This window comes from Macaca thibetana, chromosome 5 (genome assembly GCF_024542745.1).
Source record: "Macaca thibetana thibetana isolate TM-01 chromosome 5, ASM2454274v1, whole genome shotgun sequence".
Classification (NCBI taxonomy): Eukaryota; Metazoa; Chordata; class Mammalia; order Primates; family Cercopithecidae; genus Macaca; species Macaca thibetana.
The window spans coordinates 13,640,567-13,654,265 of NC_065582.1; positions in this window are offsets into that span (position 1 = coordinate 13,640,567).

A 13,699-nucleotide genomic window follows, 5' to 3' on the forward strand; every position below is an offset into this window, starting at 1 on the left:
TTACTATATTTTCTTTAAAAAGGTACTCTCTCACTTTTAGAAAAAAAAAAAAACTCAATTTATGAAAAGTAAGCTTGTTTTACCCAGGTTTTATAAAATCTGCCCTTACCTGACAAGCCCTGTGCTAGGATCAATGGCTAGATATAATGATTGTTTGTGATTGTAGCAGGAATGATTAAAAAGCACATTGTTTCATGTCCATCTGCATGAATATATACCACACTATATGACATTTTTAAATTCTAAACTATCAGTAAAATCATAACCTTACATTGGCATCAAGGAGTGATTTGTCTTCTCATATGCAAGTGCAGATTATTTTACCACAACTGCAAATTTAAATTCTCTGCATGTCTTCTCTGGTTTCTCATTTATTTTCTAGTTACACATTTTGGAAACTGAGATGGAGATTTTTTAAATAATTAAATGAGAAAATAAAAATTCATCATTGTTTGAATGCAAAATGGCTCAAGTCCCTGATAGGTTAATAGGGAGCATTATTATTGTTACACTTCAACAAACATGTCACTTTGACATAACTAAAGGTGATTTCCCTTCAGCTGGTCATAGGCAGGTGAGACTAAAGGGAGATTATTTAAAGGGAATGACTGACATCTGCTGGAATACAAAAGAAATGAAGAGAAAGCAATGCAAGCATATAAATGCTCACAGTTAACAGTTTCAGAATACATCAATGTTTACATCCGTAACAGAACAATGTTAGCATAAGTCCTCGAAAACAGATGAATAATGGGGTGTAATGGAAAGTGGTACCCTGTGTAATTCTGTTCTGTTGCACTATGCTGAGTCCTATCAAGACAACTTCACTCTAGAGCAGTTGTACAATCTCTAAAAATAGTGCATTTTTGTTGCCCGTGATTTTTCTACATATTATTGTTGATTTCTATAGTCTGTGGGTTCCTGTCATCTTGACTCTGGCCATGTCTGTGCAATCAGCTAAATGGGCTTGACAAATCTACAACCAAGGAATTACTTAGAATTGATCATTTGGAGGGTTAGAACACAATTTAGTCCCAAAATAGATTCATGCCATCAAATATCGCTGATCTATGCCTTAAATTGGGTTTTAACATAGTTCCCATTTTAAAAATGATTTCTTAATGAGGCAATGGGAGAACTATTTATTGAGAGCTTACTAAGTTATTCCATTTAGGATATCCTATAATTTCATGTGGTAGGTGTTTTTAAAACTCCATTTTGTAGATAAGAAGATTTAATGTCAGAGAGGTGCAGGAATGTGCCCAACGTTACACAGATTGTAAGTGACAGAGCTGAAATTCATTACTTCATTGTACCTGACTCCACGGTTGGTGCTTTTCAACCTACAATTGAATTCAAGGTACTTTTGTATTTTCCAGTGCCAACACCATTTTATGCTACTTTTTAACTGTGTACCTTTCTAATGAAAAATGTTGGGGATGGTCCTGAAGAGTATCATAATCTGATCCTGCTTTTGGATATTCTCTTCAAGCAAGTATTTGATAAAGCTCTGTAAATCAGTAAGGGAGTACTCAGCAGAGTCGATGGAACCTATCTTTCCTTTTTTTCTCTAGAACAGTTTAAAAAGCAGTCACAGTTCTCAGTTTCTTCATTAGTACAATGATGAAGATGGACTAGAAAACTCCTAACATATCTTCCAGGGGTGCATTTAGTTAGGAATACAGCAAAGGAAAACAGGTTCGTTCAGTTCCTTATTATTCTGCAATAACACACTAACATAATCAAGACAATTAGCTACATATTGTACTCATCATTCATTAATTGAAAAAGTGGTTTTTTTTATTTTTGTTTTTGTTTATAATGCCTCATGGAAATTGAAGTGAAAATATGTACTCGAAGGTGGTCTATTTTCACACACAAACACACCTGCTCAAGAGGCTATCTTTCCTGACAGAAACATTTGGAAAAAAAAATATTTTCATGTCATTTTTCTCTTACTGTTTCCATAAACTAAAAATGAAATCCACATTTTGCCTGAAAAAGAAAATGAAGATGATCAGAATTTAAAACACATGCAAAAATTATTTTAAAAACACTGTTTCACAATAAAAGATTATGTCTATGAATTACAATACAATATATCTAATATTGTACCAGATCCTTAAGAAGTTTTCAAATTTCCAAAAGTTGTATTTTTTTTAAAAACTTCCAACATGCATAAACATAGTCTGAATACGGTTTCAAATATTAACATAGATGGTAAAAGTAACACAATACAAATGTCTTCTGTAATTTATCAAATTTCTGCATTAAAATATATAGCAGGTTGAATCTTGAATTCAATAGTACCATCTAGTGGAAATCAACAAAAATGCAGTAGCTAATGCTACTTTTGTTTTTTAACAGGCACAACTGCTAGTCTTCCCATTGTCTTGCAATAACTAATCCAGTGGTCAAAGAACTGGTGAGAACCTCTTTGAAATAAGTATTTTCTTGTAACAAAAATGTTATTTGTTTTATTATGTAACACACTTATGGAATATACTAAACAATCTGACTGATTATAAAAATATAAAGTATCTAATCATGAGCTTATTCTTGACAACCAATCTCTCATACAAGACATTTATATACATATATGTGCTTTTATATAAACATATGTAACACATTATATATATATGATGTTATATATTATATATGACATTTATGTATGTTTATTGTGCTTTTGGATGCAATTTGCTAGTATTTTTTGAGGATTTTCGCATGTGTATCCATCAAGGGTACAATATATAATTATATATTATATATATATACACCAATATATTTTATATATATATAATTTTAAGGAAAAGCAGAGAGTTTATTCAGTGACTTAACTTCCTTAAAGCAAGCCCTTTTGAAATTCTTTTTGCTTTGTAATACATAAAGCAGTAACATAGATGTTTATTATCATTATAAAGCATCATGTACTGTACATAATTTTATTTATATTTAGGAAATACAGGTGCAAGTACCTTACATGCATACATTGCCCTGTGGTGAAGTCTGGGCTCTCAGTGTACCCGTCACCCAAATAGTGAACATTGTACTCAATAGGTAATTTTTCAACTCTTACCCCTCAACCCCTCCCCATGTTTGGAGTCCCCAGTGCCTGTTATATTCATCTGTATGTTTATGTGTGCCCATTGTTTAGTTCCCGCTTATAAGTGAAAACATGCCATTTTTTACTCTCTGTTTCTCAGTCATTTCCCTTAGGATAACGGCCTCCAGCTCCAACTATCCATATTGCTGCAAAAGACATAGTTTCATTCCTTTTTTTGGCTAAGTAGTATTCCATGGTGTATATATATACCACATTTTCTTCATCCATTCCTCCATTGATTGAGACTTAGGTTGATTTCATGTCTTTAATATTGAGAGTAGTGCTGTGACAAATGTATGAGTATATATATATATATATTTTTTTTTTAATACAGTGATTTGTTTTCCTTTAGGTAGAAACCTAGAAGTAGGATTGCTGGACTGAATGATAGCTCTATTTTTAGTTCTTTAAGAACTCTCCATACTGTTTTCCATAGAGGTTGTACTAATTTACATTCCGACCAAGAGCATTTAAGTATTCCCTTTTCTCCTCATCCATGCCAACATCTGCAAGTTTTTGACTTTTTAATAACAGCCATTCTAAGGTAAGATGATATCTCATTGTGGTTTAAATTTGCATTTTTCTGATGATCAGTAATGTTGACAATTTTTTAATATGTTTGTTGGCTGCTTGTATGTCTTTTTTTGAAAAATATCTGTTCATGTCCTTTGCCATTTTTTAGCAGGGTTGTTTTTCTTGTTAATTTGTTTGAATTCCTTATAGATTCTGCAACTTAGTCTTTTTCAGATGCAGACTTTGTAAATATTTCCCCCTTTTCTGTAGGATATCTGTTTACTCTGTTGATTGCTTCTTTTGCTGTACCAAAGCTTTTTAGTTTAAGTCCTCTTTGTTTATTTTTTGTTTTGTTGCATTTGCTTTTGAGGACTTGGTTATAAACTGTGTGTCTAGGCCAATGTGCAGAAGAGTTTTTTCTAAGTTTTATTCTAGACTTGTTATGGTTTTGGTTCTTCCATTTAGGTCTAATCCATTTTGAGTTAATTGTTGTATTTGGTGAGACGTATGAGTCTAGTTGAATCCTTCTACATATGGCTATCCATTGTTCCCAGCACCATTTATGGAATACAATGTCATTTTCCCAGTGTATATTTTAGCAGACTTTGTCAAATATCAGTTGGTTTTAAGTATACAGCTTTATTTCTGAACTCTTCTGTTCCATTGATCTGTGTTTATTTTCATATCAGTACCATGCTGTTTTGGTTACTATAGCCTTATAGTATAGTTTGAAGTCAGGCAATGTGATGCCTAAGCCTTTGTTCTGTTTCCTTAGGATTGCTTTAGTTATTTGAGCACTTTTTTGATTCCATATAAATTTTATGATTCATTTTTCTAATTCTATGAAAAATGATATTCATAATTTGATAGGGATTGCACTGAATCTATAGGTTGCTTTGGGCAATATGGTCATTTTACCAATACTGATTCTTCCAATCCATCAGCATGGGATGTGTTTCCCTTTGGTTGTATCATCTATGATTTCTTTCTTCTGTGTTTTGTAGTTCTCTTTACAAAAATTATTCACCTCCATGGTTAAATATATTCCTTTTTTTTTTTTTTTTTTTTTTTGGTATTGTAAATGGGATTGAATTCTTGATTGGGGCCTCAGCTAGATTATTATGGATGTATAGTAATGCTACTAATTTCTATACATTAACTTTGTATCCTAAAACTTTACTAAATTTGCTTATCAAATCTAAATGTTTTGGTGGAATAGTTTACTACAGATAAGATCATATCACCCATGAAGAGACATAATTTGAATTTCTCTTTTCCAATTTGGATGTCTTTTGTTTTTCTTCTCTTGCCTGATTGCTCTGGTGAGGACTTGCAGTACTACGCTGAATAAGAATGGTGAAAGTGGGCATCCTTGTCTTGTCCCAGTTGTTAGAAGAAAGGCTTTCAACCTTTCCACATTAAGTGTGATGTTGGCTGTAAGCTTGTCATATATGGTCTTTATTATGTTGAGATCTGTTCCTTCTATGCCTAGTTTGTGGAGGATTTTTATCATGGAGTAGTGCTGAATTTTATTGAATGCTTATCTTGCATCTACTGAAATGATCACATGATTTTTATCCTTAATTTGGTTTAAGTTGTTTATGTTAAACATCACTGGTTGGGTGCGGTAGCTCACGCCTGTAATCTCAGCATTTTGGGAGGCCAAGGCAAGTGTATCACAAGGTTAGGCGTTCAAGACCAGCTGACCAACATAGTGAAACCTTGTCTCCACTAAAAATACAAAAAATTAGCCAGGCGTGGTGGCAGGCACCTGTAATCCCAGCTACTCAGGCGGCTGAGGCAGGAGAATTGCTTGAACCTGGTAGCCAGAGGTTACAGTGAGCTGAGATCATGCCACTGCACTCCAGTCCATGTGACAGTGTGAAGCTCCGTCTCAAAAAAAAAAAAAAAAAAAAAATCCTTGCATCCCTGGGATAAATCCCAGCTGATCATGATGTGTTATCTTTTGGGGGTGATTTTCGATGTGATTTGCCAGTATTTTGTTGAGGATTCCATGCAGTTCCATGGCTAGGCACACTGCTGGTGCTTGGTGGCCACCCAGTGGATTCTCCTTTGGTACTGATTCTTGTGTCTACCACTGGGAGACTTGTAGGCAGGCAGGCCTGCCCAGTTTGGCCCCACCCATACTGGCTCCCCGCTAGGGCTAAGCAAGGAGCTCATATCACTGTGCACTCCATGAATCAACCCATTGCCTGAGACAACAGAAGCTTCTCCCAGTAAACAAGGATCTAGTACGTACCTGGCCACATTGGTCACTGCCAGCTCTCACCCATAAGCCTCAGCTACTGGCTTGTCAGTCAAACTGCACAGTGCAAAATAAAACCTCCCAACTGAAGTGCATAAAGCTATGGAAGCAAAGCCAAAAGATTCTACCAAACATTTGCTACAGTCACACCACCTAGAAATGGGGGAAAAATGAAGGAGAAAAAACAATAATGTTATAGGAAAAGAAAGAAAGAAAAATTCTATCTGCACTAAAATCACAAAAATTAGAAATGCCAGCATCTCCAGATGATAAGGAACCTGTGTAAGATTTCTGATTACCATGAAAGATCTGAATATATTGGCACCACCAAAGGATAACACTAGGTCTCCAGCAATGGTCATTAAACAAAATGGAAATTTAGAAATGACAGATAAAGAATTCAAAGCATGGATTGCAAAGAACCTCAATGAAATCCAAGACAAGGTTGAAAATCAATACAAAGAAACTTCTACAGCAATCCAGGAAATGAAAGAAAATATAAACATCTTAAAAAGAAATCAATCACAGCTTCCGGAATTGAAAACCTCACTTAAGAAACTTCAAAATACAATTAAAAGCTTAATCAATACACCAGACCAATCAGAAGAAAGAATTTCAGAGTTTGAAGACTGGACTTTTGAACTAACACAGGCAAAAATAAAGAAATTTTTTAAAGAAATGAAAACATACTTCAAGAAATATGGGATTATGTAAAGCAACCAAACCAATGAATTACTGACATTCCTGAGAGAGAATGAGAAAAAGTAAACAATCTGGAAAATTTATTTGAGAGGAGAATTTGAGAAAATTTCCCTAACCTTGCTAGAGAAGTAAATACCAAGATACAGAAAACCCAAAGAACACCTGTGAGATACTATACAAAAAGAGCATCACCAAGATGTAAAGTTACCAAACCATCTAAAGTCCATGCGAAAGAACAGGCAGCCAGAGAAAAAGGTCAGATCACATATGAAGGGAACCTTATCAGGCTAACTGCAGACTTAAAAACTAGGAGAGATTGGGGGCATATTTTCAGCCTTCTTAAAGAAAAGAAATTCCAACCAAGAATTTAATATCCTGCCAAGGTAAGCTTCACAAGCGAAGGAGAAATAAAATATTTTCCAGAAAAGACAGCACTAAGGGAATTCATTACCGCTATACCAGCCTTACAAGAGACACTTAAGGGAGTTCTAAATATGGAAATGAAAGAACGATACCTGCTACCACAAAATAAGTACATAGTCCACAAATCCTGTAAAGTAGTTATACAATTGAACTCCAAAGCAACCAGCTAACAACTTCACAATAGAATCAAAATCTCACGTATCAATACTGACTTCGAATGTAAATGGTCTAAATTCTCCACTTAAAAGACAGAGAGTGGCAAGTTGAACAAAAAAACAAGACCCATTCATCTGCCGTCTTCAAGAGACCCATCTCACATGTGACATCACCCACAGGCTCAAAGTAAAGGGATAGAGAAAGGACTATCACACAAACAGAAAACAAAAGAAAGCAGGGGTCACTATACTTACATCAGATAAAACAGACTTTAAAGCAACAACAGTAAAAAATGAGAAAGAAAGGCCTTTATCATTACATAATGATAAAGGGTTCAACATGAAGTTTTAACTTCCTAAATGTATATGCAACTGTCCGGAGCTGCACGCCCCGGCCATAGCGAATAATAACTGACAATTAAAAACGCCTGAGCTCTATTCATTTCCACCTTCTACCTCCTCCCTAGATTTACCTTTTTCCCTGTATTAATATCTCATAAAAGATGGCGCTCTTCCTGCTTCTTCTTCACCCATTTTTCCCACGCCCGTGAAAATTACTACCTGACAGCGCAGGTAGTAAACCAATACCTATCTGGCCACGCCTCCACTATGAGATCATTTTCGCCTTGGCCCAACCCCAAGTGTATATAAGGCACTGCATTACCGCCATTAAACGAGACTTGATCAGAGCACTGTCTTGTCTCCATTTCTCGTATCTCTTGCTCCCCAAATTCCCACCCCCTCCTCCAGGGCCTGCTTCGACTATCCCGCGGGCCGGGATACGTGGCTCCCGAACAGGGACCTGGAAACGAGGGACTCCGTGAGGAAGAGGACACTAAAGGACGGTCGACCGCTAACAAAGACAAAAGGAATTAAACCGATCACCGCGGGAACCTGCCGCGTCTGAATCAAAGGTAAGTGACGCGTCCGAAATGGGACAAGAATTAAGTCAACATCAAATATATGTAGGACAATTAAAAGAGGCTTTAAAGATACGAGGAGTAAAGGTTAAAGGTAATGATTTGTTTAAATTTTTTGATTTTGTAAAAGATACTTGCCCTTGGTTCCCACAGGAAGGAACTATTGATATCAAAATATGGCGTAGAGTAGGGGATTGTCTTCAGGACTATTATAATACTTTTGGGCCAGAAAAAATTCCTGTGACCGTTTTCTCTTATTGGAACCTCATTAGAGATTTAATAGATAGGAAGGAGGTCGATCCGCAAGTCATGGCTGCGGTCGCTCAGACAGAGCATATTTTAAAGGTGAGCTCCCGTTCTAACCTTGCAAAGCCTCTGCAAGATACGGAGGAGGGTCTCATTTCCCTCAAGGGTGATCGTGGGAGTGGATCCCAGTGGATGTGCGGATGGCTGGGCGGGTCTTGCATGTTTGCAGTTTTTGTGAATTTGTCGAGTACCATCTGAGAATAATTATTACTATTCAGTGATTCTCAAGCTTTCTCAATTTTGGCAGTGTATATGAACCACCTGAAGATTGTATTTTAATTGGTTAAAACAATGGTTCTCATTGAGTTTCAGCCTTCAGTGTGCATGAAAACTCACCTGGGAGGCTTGTTCAATCACAGCTTGCAAAGCTCTGCCCTCCAAGTTTCTGATTCGCTGCATCTGGGGTGCAGACCATTATTTACTTATCTACCATGTACCCAGGTGATGAGGTTTTTGGTCTTGTAGGCATGCTTTGCGCTTACAAGATTTAAGAGCAGTAAATATCACTATGATCCTTATGGGTGCCTTACAACCAGGATTACCTTCACTGGTTGCAATTCCTCAAAAATATTTTAAAATCATTATTGACCTTAAAGATTGCTTTTTTACAATTCCCCTTCATCCTGCTGACCAGAAAAGATTTGCCTTTAGTCTTCCATCTACAAATTTTAGACAACCAATGAAACGCTATCAATGGAAAGTCTTACCTCAGGGTATGGCTAATAGTCCTACCTTGTGTCAAAAATATGTAGCTGCTGCTATAGAGCCAGTCAGAAAAACATGGGCACAAATGTATATTATACATTATATGGACGATATTTTAATAGCAGGAGAAATTGGCGAACAAGTCTTACAGTGCTTTGCTCAACTCAAACAAGAGTTGGCAGCAGCTGGACTACAAATAGCCCCAGAAAAAGTACAATTACAAGATCCATACACCTATCTTGGTTTTCAAATTAATGGACCCAAAATCATTAATCAAAAGGCCGTTATACGTCGTGATCATTTAAAAACTTTAAATGATTTCCAAAAATTACTGGGAGACATAAATTGGCTTCGGCCGTACTTAAAACTCACTACAGGAGAGTTAAAACCTCTTTTCGATATATTAAAAGGAGACTCTAATCCAAAATCTCCCAGGTCCATTACTAAAGAAGCATTAATGGCACTCCAACAGGTAGAACATGCCATTGCAACACAATTTGTTACCAGTATTGACTGTTCTCAGCCATTAATATTCCTTATTTTTAACACAACAATAACCCCTACTGGCCTATTTTGGCAGAACAATCCCATTATGTGGGTACACCTGCCCTCCTCCCCTAAAAAGGTTTTGTTGCCTTATTATGATGCCATAGCTGATCTAATTATCTTGGGAAGAGAAAACAGTAGAAAATACTTTGGAATAGAACCCTCTACCATTATACAGCCCTACACTCAATCACACATTCATTGGCTATTACAAAATACAGAAGCCTGGCCAATTGCTTGCGCTTCTTACACTGGCGCAATTGACAACCATTACCCACCTAACAAACTCATTCAATTTTGCAAACTTCATGCGTTTGTGTTTCCCCATATTACCAGCAAAGAACCTCTCAATGACGCATTATTAATTTTCACTGATGGATCTTCCACAGGACTTACCGCTTACACCTACAATAATGTAGTCGTTAAATTCCAGACCACTTATACATCAGCTCAGCTGGTCGAATTGCAAGCTATAATTGCAGCACTATCAGCTTTTCCTTGTCAGCCACTTAACAGTTACACAGACAGCACCTACCTGGCTCATTCAATACCCCTCTTAGAGACCGTGCCTCAAATTAAACATATTTCAGACACAGCTGACCTATTTTTACAATGTCAACAACTTATTCGAAAAAGGACTACTCCCTTTTTTCTTGGGCATATTAGAGCACATTCAGGATTACCGGGACCTTTAACACAAGGTAACGCAACAGCTGACGTGGCAACAAAAACCATAGCCACAGTCACTACAGACAATTTGCAACAAGCACAAAAAGCACATGCCTTGCATCATTTAAACGCCCAAACCTTAAGACTCATGTTTAAACTTACCAGAGAACAAGCTCGACAAATAGTTAAACAATGCACCAACTGCATAACGTATTTACCTGTTCCCTATCTAGGAGTTAACCCCCGAGGACTCATCCCCAACGAAATTTGGCAAATGGACGTTACTCACCACTTAGAATTCGGTCAGCTAAAATATATCCATGTATGCATAGACACCTATAGTGGATTCATTATTGCAACTCTCCAAACAGGAGAGGCCACCAAACATGTCATAGCTCATTTATTGCATTGCTTTTCTATTTTAGGAATACCCAAACAAATCAAAACAGACAATGGCCCTGGTTATATAGCCAAAACCTTTTTACAATTCTGTAATACCCTACAAATTAAACATACCACAGGTATTCCCTACAATCCCCAAGGACAAGGTATAGTAGAAAGAGCTCATCTGTCTTTAAAAACTGTTATCACAAAATTAAAAGGGGGGAGCTGGTACCCCGTGAAGGGTACCCCTAGAAACATACTCAATCATGCCCTGTTTATCCTTAATTTTTTAAATTTGGACAGTCATGGAAAATCGGCTGCCAACCGTTTCTGGCATCCTGAATCTCAAAAACAGTTTGCAATGGTAAAATGGAAAGATCCACTTGATAGTTCATGGCATGGCCCCGATCCAGTTTTAATTTGGGGAAGAGGCTCAGTATGCATCTTCTCACAAAAAAATGATGCAGCCAGATGGCTGCCTGAAAGATTGGTAAGACAAATAAATCATAACCATTGTCAGTCCAGGGAAGATAAATCTCCCTGAGAAGTTCTTTCCTTTTTGTTTTTCAGAAAATGAAGCCTAACATGAGATTCCTTTGGAGAATAATCACTCTATATAACATAGTGACAGTCTATGCAGGTTTTGGTGACCCTCGTAAGGCAAGAGAATTATTACGAAAACAATACGGCCAGCCTTGTGATTGCAGAGGGGGACAGGTATCTGAACCTCCGTCAGACAGAATCACCCAGGTGACTTGCTCGGGCAAGACAGCTTACCTAATGCCAGACCAGTCATGGAAATGAAAAGTGCTGTTTTTATGCCAACAAATCCGGAATCGTCAGAGATAAGATAAAGACTTTACAGGAAGAACTAGAAGAGCACAGAAAAGGTCTGGTCGCTAATCCCTTGTGGACTGGACTCGATGGACTTCTCCCCTATCTCCTGCCATTTCTTGGTCCTTTACTTACTCTTCTACTCTTTCTCACTCTCGGGCCTATAATCTTTAATAAGCTTATGGCATTCGTCAGACAACAAATCGAGGCCTTCCAGGCCAAACCTATACAGGTCCATTATCATCGCCTTGAGATGACTGAAAATGGTGAGTCTTATTTGCCTTAATAAGACCACCTCTCCTGTGTGCTGAACTGGACAGTCAATGACGGGTAAGAGGACACTATCTCCATCGGAGCCTAAGACAGGAGGGCTGCCTTTGCTGCTGCCTTATCCCATGACGGGCCTAGAAGGTGGGGATGAGTTGACCCAACCTAAGACAGGCGCAGTTCCCGAGGGGTCGTTTTCTCATCATAAAATAATTAAAAGGGGGACCTGTCCGGAGCTGCACGCCCCGGCCATAGCGAATAATAACTGACGATTAAAAACGCCTGAGCTCTATTCATTTCCACCTTCTACCTCCTCCCTAGATTTACCTTTTTCCCTGTATTAATATCTCATAAAAGATGGCGCTCTTCCTGCTTCTTCTTCACCCATTTTTCCCGCGCCCGCGAAAATTACTACCTGACAGCGCAGGTGCAACATGACGTTCGACCAGAGAAACCAATACCTATCTGGCCACGCCTCCACTATGAGATCATTTTCGCCTTGGCCCAACCCCTTCCCCTCCAAGTGTATATAAGGCACTGCATTACCGCCATTAAACGAGACTTGATCAGAGCACTGTCTTGTCTCCATTTCTCATATCTCTTGTTCCCCAAATTCCCACCCCCTCCTCCAGGGCCTGCTTCGACTATCCCGCGGGCCGGGATACGCAACCAACATTGGAGCACCCAGATTCATAAAATGAATACTTCTAGAGCTGTTAAAAGACAGAGAGTCATGCAATAATCATGGGTGACTTCAATATACCATTGGAAACATTAGACAGATTATCAAAACAGAAAACTAATAAAGAAATTCTGGACTTGTATTCAATTCTTGATCAATTGAACCTAGTAAACATCTACAGAATTCTCTATTCATCAGTCTCAAAATATATATTCTTCTAATCTGCACATGGAACATACTCTAAGATCAACCACATGCCCAGCCATAAAGCAAGTCCCAATACGTTTTTTTTAAAAATCAAAATCATACCAAACATATTATTGGACTGCAGTGGAATGAAAACAGAAATCAATACTAAGAGGATCTCTCAAAACCACACAGCTACATGAAAATTAAACGACTTGCTCCTGAGTAACTTTTGTGTAAACAATAAAATTAAGGCAGAAATAAAAAAGTTCTTGAAATAAATGAAATCAGAGACACAGCATGCCAAAATCTCTGGGATATAGCAAAAATAGTGTTAAGAGAAAACTTTATAGTGCTATATGCCTACACAAAAATTTTTGAAAGATCTTATATTCATGATCTAACCTCACACCTAGAGGAACTGGAAAAACAAGAACAAACTAATCCCAAAACCAGCAGAAGAAAAGAAATAACTAAAATCAAAGCAGAACTGAATGAAATGGAGACTCAAAAATCCATACAAAGAATCAACAAACCCAAAATTTAGTTCTCTGAAAGGGTAAATAAAATTGATAGACCACTAGCTAGAGTAACAAAGAAAAAAAGAGAGATGATCCAAATAAGCACAATCAAAATGACAAAGATCACAATACAACTGATCCTGAAGAAATACAAAAGATCCCCAGAGACTATTATGAACAGCTCTATACACAAACTAGAAAATTTAGAGGAAATGGATAAATTCCCAGAAACATACATCCTCCCAAGATTGAATCATGAAGAAACTGAAAACCTGAATAGACCAATATTAAGTTCTGAAATTGAATCAGTAATAAAAAACTTACCAATCCAAAAACAGCCACAGACCAGATGGATTCATGGCTGAATTCTACTAGATGTACAAGGAGGAGCTGGCACCAATTCTACTAGAACTATTCTGAAAAATCAAGGAGGAGGACTGCACTTCATTCTATAAGGCCAGCATCACCCTGATACCAAAACCTGGCAAAGACACACTGGAAACAAATGAACAAAAAC